The sequence below is a fragment of the Rutidosis leptorrhynchoides genome, chromosome 2, assembly GCF_046630445.1.
Source record: "Rutidosis leptorrhynchoides isolate AG116_Rl617_1_P2 chromosome 2, CSIRO_AGI_Rlap_v1, whole genome shotgun sequence".
In the NCBI taxonomy this organism is placed as follows: Eukaryota; Viridiplantae; Streptophyta; class Magnoliopsida; order Asterales; family Asteraceae; genus Rutidosis; species Rutidosis leptorrhynchoides.
In genome coordinates this window covers 122,044,769-122,068,438 of record NC_092334.1, presented here as the reverse complement: position 1 = coordinate 122,068,438, position 23,670 = coordinate 122,044,769, and the positions used below count along the sequence as shown (strand labels likewise).

Below are 23,670 nucleotides of genomic sequence, written 5' to 3'. Positions count from 1 at the left end.
AGTCTAGCATGTCGCCAAACAGGCTTCTTTCGCGCGGGAGCTAGAGAAGACATCCCTTACGTAGGCAGGAAACGCCCTAGCTCAGTGTTGTGTGCGCGCAGTCCAACTCAATAGTTATTCTGCTTTTAGAAAGTACACGAAATTATAGACTGAAAATGACTTAATGCCTTGATAATGTTTTACAATACTGGTGTTCTACCGTAGTACATCCGTAACCTAAAAAAGCGCGTTATATGATACAAGTACATGTAAATTAAGACAATGTGGTCGAGTGATCAATTTTCCTACTTTCTACACTACATGTAACATTTTTTATGCGCGGTAGCATGCCAGGTGCTCTTTATCGGGTTACCCTTGAGCTCTACCAATTTGTAAGCTCTGGTCTTACTGATTCCAACAACCTTGTAAGGACCCTCCCAGTTAAAGCCTAATTTTCCAGTATCTTGTATTCTGCTAGCCTGATTGTCGCGCCAAACTAGATCACCACCAACGAATGTCTGTGGTCGAACCCGTCTGTCGTAGTATTTTGCAATCCGTTGCTTGTTGATGGCTTCCTGTATCGCGAGCATTTCCCCGCGCTCTTCGAGTAAGTCTAGATTGGTGCGCAGGTCTTCGGAATTATGGGTTTTATCAAATGACAGAATTCGCTCAGTTAGGAAAGTAAACTCTGCTTGCAAGACCGCTTCTAATATGTACAACAAGCTGAATGGGGTTTCCCCTGTAGTGACCCGAACTTTTCCATGTTTATATATATTAATTGAGATTGATATTTACATGATTAAATGTTTCAAACATGTTAAGCAATCAAACTTGTTAAGACTTGATTAATTGAAATATGTTTCATATAGACAATTGACCACCCAAGTTGACCGGTGATTCACGAACGTTAAAACTTGTAAAAACTATATGATGACATATATATGGATATATATATATATATATATATATATATATATATATATATATATATATATATATATATATATATATATATATATATATATATATATATATATATATATATATATATATATATATATATATATATATATATATATATATATATAGTTAACATGATACTATGATAAGTAAACATATCATTAAGTATATTAACAATGAACTACATATGTAAAAACAAGACTACTAACTTAATGATTTTTAAACGAGACATATATGTAACGATTATCGTTGTAAAGACATTTAATGTATATATATCATATTAAGAGATATTCATACATGATAATATCATGATAATATAATAATTTAAAATCTCATTTGATATTATAAATATTGGATTAACAACATTTAACAAGATCGTTAACCTAAAGGTTTCAAAACAACACTTACATGTAACGACTAACGATGACTTAACGACTCAGTTAAAATGTATATACATGTAGTGTTTTAATATGTATTTATACACTTTTGAAAGACTTTAATACACTTATCAAAATACTTCTACTTAACAAAAATGCTTACAATTACATCCTCGTTCAGTTTCATCAACAATTCTACTCGTATGCACCCGTATTCGTACTCGTACAATACACAGCTTTTAGATGTATGTACTATTGGTATATACACTCCAATGATCAGCTCTTAGCAGCCCATGTGAGTCACCTAACACATGTGGGAACCATCATTTGGCAACTAGCATGAAATATCTCATAAAATTACAAAAATATGAGTAATCATTCATGACTTATTTACATGAAAACAAAATTACATATCCTTTATATCTAATCCATACACCAACGACCAAAAACACCTACAAACACTTTCATTCTTCAATTTTCTTCATCTAATTGATCTCTCTCAAGTTCTATCTTCAAGTTCTAAGTGTTCTTCATATATTCTACAAGTTCTAGTTACATAAAATCAAGAATACTTTCAAGTTTGCTAGCTCGCTTCCAATCTTGTAAGGTGATCATCCAACCTCAAGAAATCTTTGTTTCTTACAGTAGGTTATCATTCTAATACAAGGTAATAATCATATTCAAACTTTGGTTCAATTTCTATAACTATAACAATCTTATTTCAAGTGATGATCTTACTTGAACTTGTTTTTGTGTCATGATCCTACTTCAAGAACTTTCAAGCCATCCAAGATCCTTTGAAGCTAAATCATTTCTTGTCACTTCCAGTAGGTTTACCTACTAAACTTGAGGTAGTAATGATGTTCATAACATCATTCGATTCATATATATAAAACTATCTTATTCGAAGGTTTAAACTCGTAATCACTAGAACATAGTTTAGTTAATTCTAAACTTGTTCGCAAACAAAAGTTAATCCTTCTAACTTGACTTTTAAAATTAACTACACACATGTTCTATATCTATATGATATGCTAACTTAATGATTTAAAACCTGTAAACACGAAAAACACCGTAAAACCGGATTTACGCCGTCGTAGTAACACCGCGGGCTGTTTTGGGTTAGTTAATTAAAAACTATGATAAACTTTGATTTAAAAGTTGTTATTCTGAGAAAATGATTTTTATTATGAACATGAAACTATATCCAAAAATTATGGTTAAACTCAAAGTGGAAGTATGTTTTCTAAAATGGTCATCTAGACGTCGTTCTTTCGACTGAAATGACTACCTTTACAAAAATGACTTGTAACTTATTTCTCCGACTATAAACCTATACTTTTATGTTTAGATTCATAAAATAGAGTTCAATATGAAACCATAGCAATTTGATTCACTCAAAACGGATTTAAAATGAAGAAGTTATGGGTAAAACAAGATTGGATAATTTTTCTCATTTTAGCTACGTGAAAATTGGTAACAAATTTATTCCAACCATAACTTAATCAACTTGTATTGTATATTATGTAATCTTGAGATACCATAGACACGTATACAATGTTTCGACCTATCATGTCGACACATCTATATATATTTCGGAACAACCATAGACACTCTATATGTGAATGTTGGAGTTAGCTATACAGGGTTGAGGTTGATTCCAAAATATATATAGTTTGAGTTGTGATCAATACTGAGATACGTATACACTGGGTCGTGGATTGATTCAAGATAATATTTATCGATTTATTTCTGTACATCTAACTGTGGACAACTAGTTGTGGTTCAAGATAATATTTATCGATTTAAACATACTTTGATATATATGTATATGTTGTTATAGGTTCGTGAATCAACCAGTGGCCAAGTCTTACTTCCCGACGAAGTAAAAATCTGTGAAAGTGAGTTATAGTCCCACTTTTAAAATCTAATATTTTTGGGATGAGAATACATGAAGGTTTTATAAATGATTTACAAAATAGACACAAGTACGTGAAACTACATTCTATGGTTGAATTATCGAAATCGAATATGCCCCTTTTTATTAAGTCTGGTAATCTAAGAATTAGGGAACAGACACCCTAATTGACGCGAATCCTAAAGATAGATCTATTGGGCCTAACAAACCCCATCCAAAGTACCGGATGCTTTAGTACTTCGAAATTTATATCATATCCGAAGGGTGTCCCGGAATGATGGGGATATTCTTATATATATGCATCTTGTTAATGTCGGTTACCAGGTGTTCACCATATGAATGATTTTTATCTCTATGTATGGGATGTGTATTGAAATATGAAATCTTTTGGTCTATTGTTACGATTTGATACATATAGGTTAAACCTATAACTCACCAACATTTTTGTTGACGTTTAAAGCATGTTTATTCTCAGGTGAATACTAAGAGCTTCCGCTGTTGCATACTAAAATAAGGACAAGATTTGGAGTCCATGTTTGTATGATATTGTGTAAAAACTGCATTCAAGAAACTGATTTCGATGTAACATATTTGTATTGTAAACCATTATGTAATGGTCGTGTGTAAACAGGATATTTTAGATTATCATTATTTGATAATCTACGTAAAGCTTTTAAACCTTTATTTATGAAATAAAGGTTATGGTTTGTTTTAAAAATGAATGCAGTCTTTGAAAAACGTCTCATATAGAGGTCAAAACCTCGCAACGAAATCAATTAATATGGAACGTTTTTAATCAATAAGAACGGGACATTTCATCCCCGCTGCTATGCTTAGGTATTCTTCGATGCCCTCATAGCACCTTGGGGAGCTCGTCCACCTAACCTTTCCGATGCTTTCCTAGCCTGGTTTTGATAGCATGAACTATATCTCTATTTGTAACTTCACATTGCCCATTGGCCTGCAGATGCGCTGCTGATGTGAAGCTCTATATTCAACTCTTGGAACCAACTGTTGAAAGGGTTTCCTTCAAACTGCGTCCTGTTATCACCAACAATTTCATTAGGGATTCCAAATCTACAGACGACGTTTTCCTAAACATAGTCGCGAATCCGCTTGCTCGAAATCGTATTTGAGGGTTTCGCGTCTATCCATTTTGTGAAGAAATCAATTGCAACCACCATATATTCGGCGTTTTCGGCACTGATAATGCTAAAAACGAACATATATTTCATAGCATTATCCCTCAAGAAAGACAAGCTTTTAGTTGCAATTGTTCTATTTACAAGTGATATTCGTTTAAATAATAAAAGGTAAAGACAAAAGACAGATTCGACGAATTGAAGACGCAAACGACCAAAAAGCTCAAAAGTACAAAGTACAATCAAAGTGGTTCAAATTATTGATGAGAAACGTCTCAAAATTACAAGAGTACAAGACGCAAAACGCAAAATACAAGATATTAAATTGTACGCAAGGACGTTCGAAAATCCGGAACCGGGACTAGAGTCAACTCTCGACGCAACGGACTAAAAATTACAAGTCAACTATGCACATGCACATGAATATAATATAATATATAATTAATTCTTAAAATTATATATATATATATATATATATATATATATATATATATATATATATATATATATATATATATATATATATATATATTATAAAACCGTCGGCAAGAATGCAAACAAATCTGTGTGAGCTGGAAAAGCAGGCCATGCGATCGCATGGCCTGGAAGTGCAATTTCTATGCGATCGCATGGCCACAATTTGAGGGTCAGGTCCTATAAATTTCGCAGTTTTGGTTGAACAAAAACACATCTTTTTCTTTCTTCATTCTCTCAACGTGTGTATATCTATATATATATATATATATATATATATATATATATATATATATATATATATATATATATATATAGATATATATATATATATATATATATATATATTATAATTTTAATTTTAATTTTAATTTTAATTTTAATTTTAATAATAATAATAAGGGTATGTTAGCGAATGTTGTAAGGGTGTAAGTCGAAATTCTGTCCATGTAACGCTACGCTATTATTAATTATTGTAAGTTATGTTCAACCTTTTTAAATTAATGCATCGTAGCTAAGTTATTATTATGCTTATTTAAGCCGAAGTAATCGTGATGTTGGGCTAAAATATTAAAGATTGGGTAATTGGGCTTTGTACCATAATTGGGGTTTAGACAAAAGAACGACACTTGTGAAAATTAGACTATGGACTATTAATGGGCTTTATATTTGTTTAATTAAATGATAGTTTGTTAATTTAATATAAAGATTTACAATTGGATGTACCTATAAATAACCATATACACTCGATCGGACACGATGGGCGGAATATTTATAAGTACTAATAATCGTTCATTTAACCGGACACGGTAATGGATTAATAGTCTATGGACTTATTAAAATAGGGGTGAATTATATACAAGGAAAATTGGTGTAATTATAGTTTAAGTCCCCAATTAGTTGGAATATCTGACTTCGGATATAAGGATAATTTGACGAGGACACTCGCACTTTATATTTATGACTGATGGACTATTATGGACAAAAACCAGACGGACATATTGAATAATCCAGGACAAAGGACAATTAACCCATGGTAATAAACTAAAATCAACACGTCAAACATCATGATTACGAAAGTTTAAATAAGCATAATTCCTTTATTTCATATTTAATTGCACTTTTAATTATCGCAATTTTATTTATCGTCATTTTATTTATCGCATTTTTATTTATCGCAATTTCATTATCGTTATTTACTTTACGCTTTAAATTAAGTTATATTTATTTTTAATATTTTACATTAGGTTTTAACTGCGACTAAAGTTTTAAAAATCGACAAACCGGTCATTAAACGGTAAAAACCCCCTTTTATAATAATAATACTACTTATTTATATATATTTACAAATATAGTTTTAAAAATATAGTGTTAAACTTGGCTAAGATCCCTGTGGAACGAACCGAACTTACTAAAAACTACACTACTGTACAATTAGGTACACTGCCTATAAGTGTTGTAGCAAGGTTTAGGTATATCCACTCTATAAATAAATAAATAACTTGTGTAAAATTGTATCGTATTTAATAGTATTTTGTAGCAAAAATATAACTATTTCGTATACGCCTCGCATAACATCAAGTATTTCTGGCGCCGCTGCCGGGGAGAGTTAAACGCCGAAAGCGCAACGCTATATAAAAAAAATAAAAAAAGATTTTTAGTAAGTTTTAGTTAATTTGTTGTAAAAATATACGTTTTAAATTTTAAAAATACAAAAATATAAAAAGTAAGAAAAATAAAAAAATATATATATATTTAAGAGATTGTTAAAAATATATAAAATTAATAGTTTCTTTATTTTTATTTTCGTTTTAAAATTTAAGTTTTAATTTAGTTTATTTAAATATTTTATAAAAACAGAAAAAAAATATTTTAAATAAAGTGTTCGGCCCGGTACTGTAGCAGTCCAGATTCTGTCCCGAAACCCTAGCTCATGCGATCGCATGAACTTATAACTTCGAAGCCATGCGATCGCATGGCTTGATTTGACAGGCCTGATACCTCTGCCGACAGAATTAGGGTTCGATTAATTATATAATTAATATATAATTAATAATAATTAGGGTTTATATTAAATAATAATTAGTTTTATTTAATTAAGTTTGTATTTTTAGTTTTAATTAGTTCATTTACTTTAAAAATTAATACTTTTATAAATAAATAATATAAAAATAATGTACTTTTTACAATTTTAAGTTTATTTTTATATTTTGTATCTTTTTATTTGTTTTAGCGTAATATTTGTATTTTTCGTTCGTATTTAGTTTTAAGTCATAGTTTTTGCCATAGTTATTTTTATTTCTAGATTTTTAGGCTTTGCCGTAAAATCCCTTAAGTACTTTTTCTTTAGACTAAGATTTAGGTGCTTTAGAATTTTGCGACGCTGTTTATAAATTTTAGTTCCTTTTAAGTTTCGACGCGCTAAGTTCTTTTTATTATTTTTCGACCTTTTATTTTTCTACGTTTTTCGACGCGCTCTTTTTCTTTCTTATTTCTCGACGCTCTAGTTTTTAGGACATAGAATTTTCTATTTCTTCTCTAAAATTTCTTTAAATTTCATCTAAAAATTATTTTAAGTGGTTAAATTGATAGACATCCAAAATTTTCTGGTTCGTAGTAATAGTTGGATTTGTTAGTGACTGAGTTGTGAGCTTCCGATTTAAAGGGTTCTGGCTCCCTGCTACATCTTTTGGCTATTCGAAACGTGGGTAAAAGCAGAAAAGTCTATTAATTTGATAACTTATATAATTTTTATCTTTTATAACTAATAGGATATTCATTGAATGCACCGAACAAAACGTTCACCACCTTTCGTACGTTCACCACCTGTAACTCGATCAAGACATCTAGCCAATATTGTCGCCGTTGATTTTTCTTTAGAATCGTCATCTAGTCTACCAAGTACTCCAATTCAAAATTCCGATAATCCATTTTTGGAACCCGACCTCACAATTGAGAATCCGGAGGATATTCAGGGACAATTCAGAGATCCTGAACCACTAATCTTTCCTCCGAAACCACCAATCATTCAAACAGATATTGTCAAGGAACAACCCATTAAATCAGAATCCTCTAGTGATTCAGATTCAACAAATTCAATAATGGAGAATCTGGAACCTCTAAGTATGGAAGACCGAATGAGAGTTAAACGCACTGGCTAAGGTCACGCAATTACTCAACCTGACATTAATGCGCCAGATTATGAAATCAAAGGATAAATCCTACACATGGTAACTAATCAATGCCAATTTAGTGGTGCGCCGAAGGAAGATCCAAATGAACATCTTCGAACGTTTAATAGGATTTGTACTTTATTCAAAATAAGAGAAGTGGAGGATGAACAGATATATCTCATGTTATTTCCCTGGACTTTAAAGGGAGAAGTCAAAGATTGGTTAGAATCATTACCTGAAGGGGCGATTGATACATGGGATGTTTTAGTTGAAAAATTTCTTAAACAATTCTTTCCGGCATCTAAAGCCGTGAGACTTCAAGGAGAAATTGTTACTTTCACACAAAAGCCAAATGAAACTCTATATGAAGCGTGGACAAGATTTGGAAAGTTATTGAGAGGATGTCCGCAACATGGTTTAGACACTTGTCAAATAGTACAAATATTCTATCAAGGATGCGACATCACTACAAGAAAAGACATCGATATAGCAGCTGGTGGTTCCATTATGAAGAAAACCGCAACTGACGCTTACAAAATTATTGATAACATTGGTTCCCACTCACATGAGTGGCATCAAGAAAAAGATATCGTTAGATCATCTAAAGCAGCTAGAGCCGATTCTAGCCATGACTTTGATTCCATTTCCGCAAAGATAGATGCTGTCTAGAGACGAATGGAAAAGATGACTAAAGATATTCACTCAATACGAATTAGTTGTGAGCAGTGTGGAGGACCACATTTGACAAAAGATTGTCTCAGTATTGAACCAACAATGGAACAAAGAGAGAATGTTTCATACATGAACCAAAGGCCTGAAAATAATTATCAGAATAATTATCAACCGCCAAGACCAATCTACAATCAAAATCAGAATTATAACCGAAATGTTCTATACAACAATCAACAAGGTCCTAGCAATCAACAAGTATCTAACAATACTTACAATCAGCAAAGACCTATTTTTCAAAACAAACCACCACAAACCGATGATAAAAAGCCAAATTTAGAAGACATGATGTCGAAGCTAGTTGAATCTCAAACGCAATTTTTCACATCTCAGAAACAAACCAATGAACAAAATGCTCAAGCATTTAGAAATCAACAAGCTTCTATTCAAAATTTGGAACAAGAAGTAAGTAACCTAGAAAGGTTGATAGGTGAAAGAAAACCGGGAAGTCTACCTAGTGATAAAAATGCTAACCCCCGGAATGAAACAGCTAAAGCCATTACCACAAGAAGTGGTATTACACTTAAACCACCTGAAATACCTGTAATTTCTGATGAAGCTATTCCTACTCCACAAGAACCACAATCTGAGCAAGATAAGAAAACACAGTTAAGGCTAAACCTTATGTTAAACCATACCAACCACCACTTCCTTACCCGAGTAAAATGAGAAAAGAGAGACTTGAAGCCGAGCAATCCAAATTCTTGGATATGTTTAAACAGATAAATGTCAATCTTCCTTTCATTGATGTGATTTCAGGAATGCCAAAATATGCTAAATTCTTAAAAGATCTAATCACAAATAGAAAGAAAATGGAAGAACTCTCGGCTGTTACTATGAATGCTACTTGTTCTGTAGTACTGTTGAATAAGATACCAGAAAAATTATCTGATCTAGGAAGTTTCACGATTCCATGTTTTCTGGGTAGTCTTAGTTCAATAGAAGCATTGGCAGATTTAGGTGCTAGTATAAATCCAATGCCGTATTCACTATACGCTAAACTAGACCTTGGAGAATTGAAACCAACACGAATAAGTATACAACTAGCCGATCGATCAGTAAAATATCCTAGAGGGATAATGGAGAACATGCTAGTTAAAGTTGGAACTTTAGTATTTCCAGTAGATTTTGTTATTCTGGACATGGAAGAAGATTCTTGAGTTCCTCTCATATTAGGAAGACCATTCTTAAACACGGCTAAAGCAATAATAGACGTGTTTGGTAAGAAACTGACCCTAAGTATAGAGGACGAGAGTGTTACCTTTTCTGTTGATAGAGCCATGCAACAACCGCAATCTACAGATGATACATGTTATTATATTCAAACTATAGATTCACATGCAGAATTGTTAGAAGAATTTCCAGAATTACAAGGAACAGGAGAATGTTCTTTAGGAGAAAGAACTGAACCAATTGATGAAGCTGAAATGTTAGCTACACTTATGGCTAATGGATATGAACCAACAACAGAAGAAATTCAAATGCTAAAAGAAGAAGACAGATATCGATATAAATCATCGACAGAAGAACCACCGACATTAGAGTTAAAGCCACTTCCAAACCATTTGGAATATTCTTATTTACATGGTGAATCTGAATTACCTGTAATAATATCGTCTTCTCTTACTGAAAATGAAAAATCTCAACTCATTTCTGTGCTAAAAGCTCATAAACCAGCTATTGCATGGAAGATTCATGATATTAAAGGAATAAATCTTTCGTATTGCACACATAAAATCCTTATGGAAGAAGGTCATAAAACGTATGTGCAACGCCAACGAAGACTAAATCCTAATATGCAAGATGTTGTTAAGAAAGAAATTATTAAACTGCTAGATGCAGGTTTAACTTATCCAATCTCTGATAGTCCATGGGTAAGCTCAGTTTAATGCGTACCTAAGAAGGGTGGCATGACTGTCATCACAAATGAAAAAAATGAGCTTATTCCTACTAGGACTGTAACAGGATGGCGTGTTTGTATTGATTATAGAAAATTAAATGACGCCACCAGAAAAGATCACTTTCCCTTACCTTTCATTGATCAAATGTTGGAAAGATTAGTCGGAAATAGTTACTATTGTTTTCTTGATGGTTTCTCCGGATATTTTCAAATTCCAATAGCACCCGAGGACTAAGAGAAAACCACATTCACGTGCCCTTATGGTACTTTTGCTAACAAACGCATGTCATTTGGACTTTGCAACACCCCTGCAACCTTTCAAAGGTGCATGATGGCGATTTTTCACGACATGATAGAAGAATGCATGGAAGTTTTCATGGATGACTTTTCAGTCTTCGGTGATACTTTTGAAACATGTCTAGTTAATCTTGAACGAATGCTCATTAGATGCGAACAATCAAATCTAGTTCTTAATTGGGAGAAATGTCATTTCATGGTTAAAGAAGGCATCGTTCTTGGTCATAAAATTTCAAAAGAAGGAATTGAAGTGGATAGAGCTAAAGTAGCTGTAATTTCTAAACTTCCACATCCCACCAATGTTAGAGGAGTTAGGAGTTTTCTAGGGCATGCCGGTTTTTACAGACGTTTCATAAAAGATTTTTCTAAAATTGCCACTCCTATGAATAAACTCCTAGAAAAGGATGCCCCATTCATCTTTTCGGATGAATGCATCAAATCTTTTAATATTCTTAAAGAAAAACTCACTAATGCGCCGATTATGATAACTCCAAATTGGAATCTACCATTTGAACTTATGTGCGATGCAAGTGATTTTGCAATGGGAGTCGTTTTTGGACAAAGGATTGAAAAATGATTTCAACCTATTTATTATGCTAGTAAGACGTTACAAGGAGCACAAACAAATTAAACAACTACTGAAAAAGAACTTCTTGCTATTGTCTTTGCTTTTGACAAATTTCGTTCATATCTCGTTCTAGCTAAAACGGTGGTCTATACCGATCATTCTGCTATTAGATACCTATTTTCGAAACAAGATGCCAAACCACGATTAATCCGTTAGATCTTACTCTTACAAGAGTTCGATATTGTAATCCGAGATAAAAAGGGAGCAGAAAATCTCGCAGCTGATCATCTTTCTCATACTGAAAATCCTGAATTAGAAGTTCTAAATGAATCGGCCATACAAGATAACTTTCCTGATGAATATCTATTGAAGATAGATTATAGTGAAATTCCATGGTTTGCAGACTATGCAAACTACTTAGTATGCGGATTCCTTGAAAAAGGGTTGTCGTACCAAAAATGAAAGAAATTCTTTAGTGATATAAAACACTATTTCTAGGAAGATCCACATTTGTTTAAAAGTTGTCCCGATGGAATAATACGCCGATGTGTATTCGGAGATGAAGCCAGTCAAATCTTAAACCATTGTCACACAGGACCAACAGGAGGGCATTATGGGCCTCAACTCAGAGCAAGAAAAGTTTACGATGCTGGATTCTATTGGCCTACAATTTTCAAAGACGCACACCTTCTTTGCAAATCCTGTGATGCTTGTCAAAGGGCCGGAAAAATAAGTCAACATGATGAAATGCCACAAAATGTCATTCAAGTATGTGAAGTATTTGACATTTGGGGTATTGACTTTATGGGTCCATTTCCAAAATCTCATAATAATCTATACATTCTCGTTGCCATTGATTATGTATCTAAATGGGTGGAAGCACAAGCTCTCCCAACTAACGATGCACGAGTTGAGAAAGTTCTCAAAAGATATGGAGTAACTCATAAAATCTCAACCGCTTATCATCCACAAACAAGTGGACAAGTTGAAAATACTAACCAAGCTTTAAAACGTATTCTAGAGAAAACCGTAGGATCAAATCCAAAGGAATGGTCCATGAAATTGGAGGATGCACTCTGGGCTTTTAGAACAGCCTACAAAACTTCAATTAGAACCACACCTTTTAAACTCGTTTACGGAAAAGCATGTCATCTTCCAGTAGAAATTGAACACAAAGCATTTTGGGCTTTGAAGACATGTAATCTTGATTTACATGAAGCTGGACGTCTATGGTTAAGTCAACTAAACGAATTAGAAGAATTAAGACATGAAGCATATGAAAATTCGTTAATCTATAAGAAAAGAACGAAGAAATGGCATGATAAAAGAATCAGAAGTTTAAAAGAATTTAAAGAAGGAGACAGAGTTCTTCTTTTCAATTCACGATTCAAGCTATTTCCTGAAAAATTGAAATCAAGATGGTCTAGACCATTTATAGTCAAAAGAGTTTTCCCATACGGAACTGTAGAATTAATAAATTCAAATGGGGTTGAATTTAAGGTTAATGGTCACAGAGTTAAACATTACATAGATAATCTAATGGAAGTTGAAGATGAAGTTAATCACAATTTCGACACCACAGCTAACTAAGTGTAGGAAGATTAGAATCTTTTTAGGGTAATAGTTATTTCTGTTAGAGTTAGATATTCTGTTTTCGTGTAGTTTCCGAGAATGGAATCCGAATGGTCTTTCCCTAGCAGACCCTAAAGAACTAGTCTTCTCCCCCTATTCTGAATTTTTATTTTTTTTAGGTTTTACGAGATGAAGAATTCCTTTGATCTGAACTATGGTCTAATGTTACACGCTATGATTACTAAATGTAATAATGACACACTCCCGAGTGAACTGGTATCCTTCATAAGAGGCAAAATGGACGGAGTAAGAAAAGAACTCAGAAAAGATCATCATAAGATACATTTCGGTAAAGGAAAATCAAAATCTGCAACAAAAAGAAGAGCACGACACCTTGAAAGATGTTATAAATGCGGAAAATGGTCACACGAAGGTAAATGTTCAAATAATCAAACATATTCAAACACCGAATTTGTTACTCTATGCAGAGAAGGACCATTCATATGTTTAGAAGAAAAGATATTAAAGATTCGAGGTTATGCTTATGTAGCTATAGAAAACCAAATCACACGACTCTCCTATGAGTCGGCTAAAGCAGATCTCTGAGAATTCTTTCTCATAGGTAAATATGTACAGTTTTTATTTTTATTTTTATTTTTATTGATTTTACCCTTTTGATAATAAATGCTGAATCGTTCGCTATAAAGTATTAAATTGGTATTCAATAAAATTAGGTATGCGTAACCGAAATTATTGATATCATACAAAAATTTATTACATCACTGCGAAATTTACCGTTTATTCTTAAGGTATAAATATCTTTAATCAATCAACCAAAAATATTTCAAAAATTCGTCAGGAGTAAAACTAGGTTATGGAACCGAAATTACTTTATTGAAAAGAGGGGCGTATATTTTTGATAATATTTGATTGATTAAAGTGGGATAAAAGACCAAAAAGTTTTTTAATTTTTAATTTTTACCTTGTTTTTAAAATTAATATATACTAAGTTAATATTGTAAATCTTTTTAAATCAATATATTTAAGTTTGTAAATATTTGAAAAAAAATTAATAATTTTAATATAAGTTTGTATGTATAAAAATAAAAATATAATATAAATTTGGTGTGAATTTTTAATTTTTAATTTTTAATTTTATGCATTTTAAATTTTAGTTTGGTGTGAATTTAAAAACAAAATTTACTTTATTTCATTAAGATAAAAATTTGATATTTAAAATTCGTCGTGAGTTGAAAACTAGGTCGTTGAACCGAAATTGCTCTACCCAAGGGAGGGACGAGAACTTTTATTATCATTATTTTTAATCTTATTGAATTCAAGTATGCCAAAAACATTTAAAAAACTCGAAAATCTTTGCTTTTAAAACTGCACTTAAAAATGACAAATTTTAAAATTTTATCGAGGGACGGACTAGGACAATGATCCGAAACGCCCTCACTCCTAAAAAGAGACAAATTTTTAAAATTTATTAATCTATATTTTAAAAGTATAAGGTTTTTATAAAAAAAAAATAAAAAAATCCAGACCCCCATGCGATCGCATGGGGTTTGGCCTTCAACCTCATGCGATCGCATGAGGATCAATTTCAGGTCTGGAATAAAAAGGTAGTGAGTGTTCTGTCTTCACCACACCACACACACATACATACGAACACACACACTAACTCTCTCAAAAAATTCACCAAATTACTCCAAATTTCTCACAAAACTTCGCTACAATCATGCCTTGGTTCGGATTTTTCAGCAAGAAGGTAAAAATTACTCCCCTAAACTCATAAATTTTCTAATTTTTGTGATATTTACAATTATTTTACCTAGTTTAATTTTGTTAATTTCTAGTGTAATTAGAGTTAAATTGTTAGTATATTATTCATGTATAACCTAGATTGATGCTATTTAACTTGATTTGAAGCCAAAAACTTCAAAAATTTTAGGAATCTAGGGTTTGTGTTCTTGAGCAATTTGGGCTTTTTGATATAAACAGGTTATGGCCGATTTTTATCATGAATTATTGCTAAATTAAGTAGTGTAACATGTTTAGGTAGCTAAATAATCCAAACTTTGATCCTAAACATGATTTTTGAGAATTAAGTGGACTTTTTAGGTCTAAAATTCATGAACTTGATTAAATTGATATAAATGCCATTTGAAACTTGTTTAATTGCTAGTAATGGTTATTTTAACATGTTATTTGAGTTGAATGCTTATGAACTTTGTAAACATTTTCATATATGCTTATTTGAAAAAGTGTAGAATTGTTAAAATTGTGAAAATGTGTATAAGTTTAATTTTGATTAAACATGTTATTGTAATTGTTTCAAGTTGTTATTTTGCTAACACTAATGCATATTTGGATGCACAAATTTTGTGTTTAATGTGTTTTGTAGAAAAATACCGATACTGATGGTGCATCATCATCATCTAGACAACCTGCTCCAGAACCTGAACCAGAAATGCAATATGAACCTGAACAGGAGCAACAACTGAAATAAAAACAACAACCTGATCAACACGTACCTTATTATGATCCACAACAAGAATATGTTGATGCCTACATAGTATTTCCGATGCATCCGATAGTAGCACACCCAACGATTCATGAAGAACAGTTGCATCCCAATTTGAGGTTTGATCGAAGTTGGAGAGATTACCCATCATATCAAAGTAACAAATTCAAACTGGTACCGAAAAATGTAGAAGTACCGAGGGTAATCGATTGGGAGCCTTTGGAAAGGGTCCAACTAGCTAACTCAGTTAGACAGCATCTGATCCAAAGGTATGGCAGCTCTTCTTTTCCCGATTGGGAACGTTTATTCACCATTCGTAGACCTGTATATAAGGAATGGTGCGTTAAGCTTATGAGTACTATAGCGTTAAATGCGGATGTAGATAGGTTAGATGATAGAAGTTTTCTTAGATTTATACTTGACCGTGGGATTTACAGGATGTCCATGCTGGACATGGCCAGGGCTTTACAGATATATACGCCCGCTGAATTACTATTACCCGATTGTACAAATTTGATTTATCATGGTGAAAGGGTAGATAGGAATTTTGATGTTAACGCCGTCTGGAGGCATATGTCAGATTTTAATGTTTTTGGGCGGGCAGGAACACATACCTACTTACATATTAACAAAGCCGAACTTCGTATAATTCATAGATTTCTGGCTAACTCGATTACACAGAGAGGTCACAACAAGGAGAAAATGACCTTACATGATTTATTTTACGTAAAGTGTATTCGAGACCCAAGAGGCTTTGTTAATATCCCTTACTGTGTTGGTTTTTATTTGTCTAAGATGGTAGAAGGAATACAGGAAGGGGGAGTAATAGGAGGAGCTATTTTTGTTACTCTCATTGGAGAGTATTTGGGTATAGATAGGGATCAAGGGGTCCACTTTTGGTATGTAGGGAATAGGTTGAGCCTTTAGGATTGAGGGTCTATCAGGGTGCTAAGGTATTAAAGAGCAGACGCAATCAGGCAGTACCCTATGATGGTAGTCATCCTCAGGTAGAGAGAGGTTCAGATGAGGAAATGGAGGAAGCAGATGACATTAGGGATGTCATTAGCGAGGCTATGATTGACGTCTACCAGCATATAGATGAGGTAGAAATGACAAACGAGGAGAGACATAGACGGTACGAGCAGTGGCAAGCCCGGAATGAGTACGAGCATTCCAGGCAACGACAGCATGATAGATGGCACTAGCATCAGCATCAGATCATGAGCCGGCTATCACCTCAGGATCACTATGTACCGACCCGACCCGCTTACTATCCTCCACACCAGCCCGAGATGAGACCACCATATACTCTCTACAACCCTAACCAGGCCTACCAGTACACCTATCACCAACCATGGAACCCGACCGATGACATGAACTGGAACCCTTATCCAGATTGATATAGTTCCCATTGGTGATTTCTATGATTTTTATTTTTATTATTTCTATTTATTTATGTTTAAACATATAATATTTGTGATACTTTTATTGTAATGTTTAATATTTTTATTATGTTGTACTAATATTTCATATTTGATTTGAAAGTGGGATGTTAAAGTCTCATTTCAAATTACCATGCATGTTATTATTTGTATTGTATGTATATTGTCAATTGTACACAACAGGGTAAAACAGCGCATTTTCAAAGACTGGCATTAAGTTCAGCAAAAGCTACTAATTTTGATGACAAAACGAAAAGCAAATGTGATGTAACAACAAGACGGAATGAACAAATGATGTGCACCATTTATCATTCAACAAACAAATGCCAATATGTTTGGAAACTTTGGTAAAATTTAATCATTTTTCTATGCTAATCACCCTCAATAATTTAAATTGTTACTGATTTCTTGCAAATGAGGGCATTGCAAGATCTTAAGTGTGGGAAGAGGTTAAATTCTTTCGAATTTTTAAAATTTTAACTTATACACTTGGTTACCATTAAAAATACTAGTAACGTAGTAGTTGTATTAGAATCTAGTGTTCTCTGATAATAAAGAACAACCCTAGTCTTATATACTGACTACCCAATTCTAGTAAAATTTTCAAAATTTTTAATTAAATGAATTCAAAATCATGTTTATACATATTTATGAACGATAAAACTAGGTATTAACACCGAAATTATTGTTACCTCGGAAAGGACATAAATTGAGAAACAACCCAAAATGTTAGAATTCATTTAAAATGGAATAGAGGACAATAAAAAGGCAAAGAAAGGAAAATAAAAGCCAAGTGTGGGAAAAATTTACCAAGTTATTTAAAACATATATCACATATTTTTGTACAAATAACTGAAGATACTTTTGTTTTGGACAAAATTAACCGTTTTACCCGGTAAATTGTAATATATTTGAAAGAAAGATGGATCTACACGATGAATCAATTCCATCATTAAAAAGAAGTAAAGTCTTCCAAAAAAGACACGCGCTTCTTGATTTAGGTCAGGAAGTTGTCGTCCAGACCAGTTGTAGAGTCTACGAAAAACCTTGAAAAGTTTTCTCGAAAATCAGCAGGAATTCCACGGACCTCAGCATCAAACAGGGTCGCCAAGTGATCAGACTTATCCTAACCATGAGAGGATCTATCTCGTAAAATAGGGAAGGCACCGTGAAAATTAGCTTGATAAGACTAATGAATCAGATCCCCAGAAAGGATAATCTCCTTAAAAGATCAAAAAATCAGCTTTTAAGACTTATATTACTCAATCCTTGAGATTGACCTTAAAGATTGAGAATTACAAACTCATGGAATTCGATGATATCTAAACTCGAGCTTGAACGAGAAAATATATTGATCAAAATTAAAAACCGATTTGTTTTCTGAAAAACCCATTTTTAATGCGTTCATTACCATTGAACTTAAAATCCTAGGAATTCACCTAGAATTCATTAGGTCACCTAAACTAAATCGGGTGTCATCTGTAAGAACGGTGGTTGCATAGCATGGTCGAAGATAGGACCTTGTGCCAGACCAAAAAACCATAAGGGTGAGCTTTACTATTGCTCCTACAAAGGATAGTAATTGCATCCGACATGTTATAGACCATAATTAAAAGCATGTCATGGGACATTGCCTTAACAGTTGCTTGTTCAACGCTTTCCTTTACAACCGGACGGTAGTTTACCGAAAGGTAATATAGGGAGCAAGTAAACTGGACGTGTTTCTTTCCCAATACAAGGTTAGCAAGTGGGTGACACAAAACAATAAGCTTTGAGCTAAAATTTTCAAATCTGAAACCCACCAAACCCACAAAAACATTTTGCAAACACCGGTGAAGGGTTATTCCGAAAAACTTATCTAGGGTAAAAGCTAGATTTAATTTTCAAAAGATCAAATGTTTTCATAAAGATCCAATTTCCTTAAGGATCTAAATTTTCATAGTCATGTGGGACTGTAAACCACAACGTTACTACCATTGTTCATACCGCCGTATAGAAATCACTGATGTACAAAGTGTGAAAAATAAAGAAGTGATTCTAGTATTTTTATTTCAAGACTATATTGCTTGAGGACAAGCAACGCTCAAGTGTGGGAATATTTGATAATGCTAAAAACGAACATATATTTCATAGCGTTATCCCTCAAGAAAGACAAGCTTTTAGTTGCAATTGTTCTATTTACAAGTGATATTTGTTTAAATAATAAAAGGTGAAGACAAAAGACAGATTCGACGAATTAAAGACGCAAACGACCAAAAATCTCAAAAGTACAAAGTACAATCAAAGTGGTTCAAATTATTGATGAGAAACGTCTCAAAATTACAAGAGTACAAGACACAAAACGCAAAATACAAGATATTAAATTGTACGCAAGGACGTTTGAAAATCCGGAACCGGGACTAGAGTCAACTCTCAATGCTCGACGCAACGGACTAAAAATTACAAGTCAACTATGCACATGAATATAATATAATATATAATTAATTCTTAAAATTATATATATATATTATATTATTATATAAAACCGTCGGCTAGAAAGCAAACAAATATGTGTGAGCTGGAAAAGCAGGTCATGCGATCGCATGGCCTGGAAGTGCAATTTCCATGCGATCGCATGGCCACAATTTGAGGGTCAGGTCCTATAAATTTCGCAGTTTTGGTTGAACAAAAACACATCTTTTTCTTTCTTCATTCTCTCAACGTATATATATATATATATATATATATATATATATATATATATATATATATATATTATAATTTTAATTTTAATTTTAATTTTAATAATAATAAGGGTATGTTAGCGAATGTTGTAAGGGTGTAAATCGAAATTCTGTCCGTGTAACGCTACGCTATTATTAATCATTGTAAGTTATGTTCAACCTTTTTAAATTAATGTCTCGTAGCTAAGTTATTATTATGCTTATTTAAGCCGAAAGTAATCGTGATGTTGGGCTAAAATATTAAAGATTGGGTAATTGGGCTTTGTACCATAATTGGGGTTTAGACAAAAGAACGACACTTGTGGAAATTAGACTATGGACTATTAATGGGCTTTATATTTGTTTAATTAAATGATAGTTTGTTAATTTAATATAAAGATTTACAATTGGATGTACCTATAAATAACCATATACACTCGATCGGACACGATGGGCGGGATATTTATAAGTTCTAATAATCGTTCATTTAACCGGACACGGGAATGGATTAATAGTCTATGGACTTATTAAAATAGAGGTGAATTATATACAGGGAAAATTGGTGTAATTATAGTTTAAGTCCCCAATTAGTTGGAATATTTGACTTCGGATATAAGGATAATTTGACGAGGACACTCGCACTTTATATTTATGACTGATGGACTGTTATGGACAAAAACCAGACGAACATATTGAATAATCCAGGACAAAGGACAATTAACCCATGGTAATAAACTAAAATCAACATGTCAAACATCATGATTACGAAAGTTTAAATAAGCATAATTCCTTTATTTCATATTTAATTGTACTTTTAATTATCGCAATTTTATTTATCGTCATTTTATTTATCGCATTTTTATTTATCGCAATTTCATTATCGTTATTTACTTTACGCTTTAAATTAAGTTATATTTATTTTTAATATTTTACATCAGGTTTTAACTGCGACTAAAGTTTTAAAAATCGACAAACCGGTCATTAAACGGTAAAAACCCCCTTTTCTAATAATAATACTACTTATTTATATATATATTTACAAATATAGTTTTAAAAATATAGCGTTAAACTTGGCTAAGATCCCTGTGGAACGAACCGGACTTACTAAAAACTACACTACTGTACGATTAGGTGCACTGCCTATAAGTGTTGTAGCAAGGTTTAGGTATATCCACCCTATAAATAAAGAAATAACTTGTGAAAAATTGTATCGTATTTAATAGTATTTTGTAGCAAAAATATAACTATTTCATATACGCCTCGCATAACATCAGGCACCTTTGGTGAAAGGTCCCATGATATCAATGGCCCACTTGCAGAATGGCCATAACGATGTAATTGGAATCATGGGGTATCGCGGCGTCCTGCTAACTGGCGCGTGCTGTGGGCATTCTTGGCATACTCGCATTCTTTCAACCACATCACTATACATCCCTGGCCAGTAATATCCCAACCTTTTGATTTTTTTCAGTCACGGTCTTGAAATCTGTGTGAAGGCCACAATCGCCCTTGTGAACTTCGTCTATGATTATCTCCGCTTGTTTAGGTCCTACACAATCCAAGCTTGGTCCAAGGTAGGATTTTTTGTACAAGATGTTATCTCTTAATTCGTACATTGGCGCTTTGACCCTTACCTTTTTTACTTCTTTCTCGTCTTACGGCAAAGATCCCGTTTTCAGGAATTCGAAGATGTTGGTCATCCAGTTGTCTTCTTTTCCTTCTACAGGAGCATCGATTGGCTAGGTTCATTGAACTTTTTGAACATCTGCTCTCCCAAGACCTTTTTCTCCAAGTGGTTAAATGTCAACGCAGCCAACTTGCTTAAAACACCAGCTTGCTTGTTTTGGCTTCTAGGTATTTGGGTGATTCGGAAATCATAAAATTCACCCGCCAAGGAGCGTGCCAACACCAAATACGATTGCATGGCTCTGTCATGAGTGTCAAATGTCCCATTAACCTCATGAGCAACTAACTGAAAAATCAACATACGCTTGGAGTATCCTTACCTCTATTTCTTTGTCCAATCTAATTCCTGCCAACGGGGCTTCGTATTTGTCCTCATTATTTGTTGCTTTAAAGTTAAACATTAATGAATAGGTATGCTCTTCTTTTTCTGGTCCTGTGAGAAGCAAGCCTGCACCGGCACCTTCCGGGCCACTCAAGCCATCAGTGTATAGTTTCCATAATTCGGGGGTCGGTGTGGGAAGTTGTTCAGGAGCAGGTAGGATTAACATGTCAACGGACGTTTCCACCAAGTAATCCGCTAGTATTTGTCCTTTGACGGAGCTTCTCGCACAATAGTTGATCTCGTGTTCGCTTAGTTTGATGGATCATTTAGTTAGTCGTCCTAAAGTCTTGGGTTTATAGAGAATCTGTCTGATAGGCTGATCTGTCAACACCGTAATCGGGTGAGCATGGAATTACCCGTATGACCTTCGCGCTGTTATTACGAGCGTGTATACGAATTTCTCGACGGGAAGATAATAGAGAGCACCTTGTTAACGAAGTATTGATATGTAAAATCGCGTCTATTATTTATAAAAGGAATTACTGGTTCAAAGATTAATACACACTAACGGGCAGTGTACCGGATTGTGCAATAGTATATAAACTGGTAAATCCAAGATCGTTCCAAGGAAAATTTCGCGCGAGAATTAAAATTGTAACTAATGAAAATAAACTAAGTTAGTCTAGGAAAATATAAAAATACGAAATAATGGGTTTTGTGGCTATTTAACGATTAGCCAAATCAAGATTCGATTAAAAGTAAAAGCAATATTTTTGGTATTTTATATTTAAGCTTTAAAGCAAACAATGAAAATAAGATAGTTGTGATCAATAAGAGAACAAATGTTCGTCTAGACCTTTTACACATAGTATTTGTGATGACCCTGAAATTTTTGACCAAATTTAAACTTAATCTTTAACGTTTCCGACATGATAAGCAAAGTCTGTAAAGTTGAATCTCAAAATTTTTGAACTATTCAATTACCTTTCGATTGTTCTCAACAATTCGCGAACAATTATAGGTAAATAGATACATATATATACCATAACTTGAAAACGTAACAAAGTGTTGAGTATATGATACTGTGCATTAAACTTATTGGTTTGATTATCTGATTGATATATTTAGATACAGAGTTAAAAGATTATGCCAAACGATTGAATTAAAAGATAATTATTGAGTTCCTTAAGGATTATGATATTATTACAGGTCTCTGTTGTAAGGTCCACGTTGATTTGGGAAATCATTCATTCTTAACGGTATTCGGAATAAATGGTAAAGTGTTTGTTTAAATAACGTAATTTGGACACATACAATAATAAGGAATATCAACTGTTGGAATTAGATATATGAATAACTTGCGATATGTATTTTAAAACGTGTTTATTAATATCGAAAATATATATTTAACAATACGATAAAATATAATATTAACTTGGTCATAAAAACGAATTGTTATTATATATATATATATATATATATATATATATATATATATATATATATATATATATATATATATATATATATATATATATATATATATATATATATATATATATATATATATATATATATATATTAACAAATAGTGAGACGATGATTTATAAAAGTAAATGATCAAAATACTCGAAAGTTTAAGATATACTTTGAGTGGTATAGTTTAGGGATAATTTAAGGCTATATTTTGACAAAGGTACGTGACACGAAATGTAAAATACAAGTTTTCTCAGCGTACGAAAGGACATTTGAAAAACCGGAACTGGGACATAAGTCGAGTGATGACGTACGACTTATCGGAACAAAAATTACAAGTCAACTATGCATGTGAATTTAATATAATATATAATTAATTATATAAATTAAATATATTATATATATTATATAAAATTATGTCGACAA

At 32.7% G+C, this 23,670-nt stretch overlaps 1 non-coding gene across 1 annotated transcript; it reads right to left on the bottom strand.

The window, feature by feature from the left end:
* Positions 1-8,335: 8,335 nt before the first annotated feature.
* LOC139895214 (small nucleolar RNA R71) lies at positions 8,336-8,442 on the bottom strand. Its single transcript, XR_011775676.1, has one exon. It is a non-coding gene; the product is annotated as a small nucleolar RNA R71 (small nucleolar RNA).
* Between the last annotated feature and the right edge of the window lie 15,228 nt (positions 8,443-23,670).